This window comes from Mus caroli, unplaced genomic scaffold (genome assembly GCF_978045245.1).
Source record: "Mus caroli unplaced genomic scaffold, Mus_caroli_1 scaffold_1, whole genome shotgun sequence".
Taxonomy (NCBI): Eukaryota; Metazoa; Chordata; class Mammalia; order Rodentia; family Muridae; genus Mus; species Mus caroli.
In genome coordinates this window covers 4,075,592-4,076,743 of record NW_028227256.1, presented here as the reverse complement: position 1 = coordinate 4,076,743, position 1,152 = coordinate 4,075,592, and the positions used below count along the sequence as shown (strand labels likewise).

General features: G+C 39.1%; 1 pseudogene; it reads right to left on the bottom strand.

The window, feature by feature from the left end:
• Positions 1-269: 269 nt before the first annotated feature.
• LOC147005997 (small ribosomal subunit protein eS28 pseudogene) lies at positions 270-591 on the bottom strand (annotated as a pseudogene).
• Between the last annotated feature and the right edge of the window lie 561 nt (positions 592-1,152).

Sequence of the window (1,152 nt, the reverse complement as noted above, 5' to 3'; positions counted from 1 at the left end):
AATTCTCATGTTTTGACAAGCTGAGCTCTTCTCTAGAGGAAAAAAGGCCTGTTTTCCAGCACATTTAAAATAGAATTGAATCTTGAATGAGGCCTGCATGTAACTTGATATTAATATTTGAGAAAGTTTGTTGATTTTGTGGAATTGGCAGCTTCAGTCAAATATTTTGAATATTTCCTAAAAGTAAAGATATAGAGTTCCTATAAATAAATTAAAAATAAGACACAACTAATTCACATGGATTTTCTTGTCCTTATCTTTGCTATTCATTTTTTTTTTTTTAATATAAATGCTTTATTTAACAGTTGCAGATCATTCCGTGGGCTAAGTAGTGGATATCCAGAACCCCACCAGCTGCAAGATCAACGCAACCTTCGAGCTTCTCTTTCTGACTCCAATAGGGTGAGCACGTCACCCTCTCGAATGGGGCCTTTGACATTTCGGATGATAAAGCGGCTGGTGTCATCCATAAATTCCACTCGCACCTGCGTGCACTGTCCCTGCGAACCGGTCCTGCCCAGCACTTTGGTTACCCTAGCCAGCTTGATGGGCTGCACGCGACTCGTGTCCATGAGGGCGGCGATCTGGCGGAGAGCTATTCATGTTTAAAATATGTAAATTATCAAGAATATTTTCACTGAAGCTGGAGAACAGTTAGGAGCCCTGTCTGTTCTTTTAGAGGACCAGAATTTGATTCCCAGCATCCACTTCATAGATCACATCCATCTGTAACTATAGTTACAGGTGATCAGATGCCATCTCTGACCTGCTTCTCAAGTATCAAGCATATGTATGGTATACAGACATACATGCAGACAAAACACTGATACACATAAATGGTATGAGAAAGTAGAGGGTAAAGATTTTTATTTACTACATTAATTAATTAATTAATTAATTTTCTTTAGTTTGTGTATACATGTGTGTGGCATGTATACATATGGGAAAATTTGTGTAATATGTAAGCTTGTGAACGTCAGAGACAACTCATTGGGGGCAGTTCTCTTTCACTGTACCAGTCCCAAAGATTAAATTTAGGCCATTAGGCTTGGCAACGGGAGCCTTTACTTGCTGAACTACCTTGCTGGCCTCAGATATTTTAGCTTTTGAATGCTGGAGATGAAGATCTCACAGCTCTGAACATACTAGACA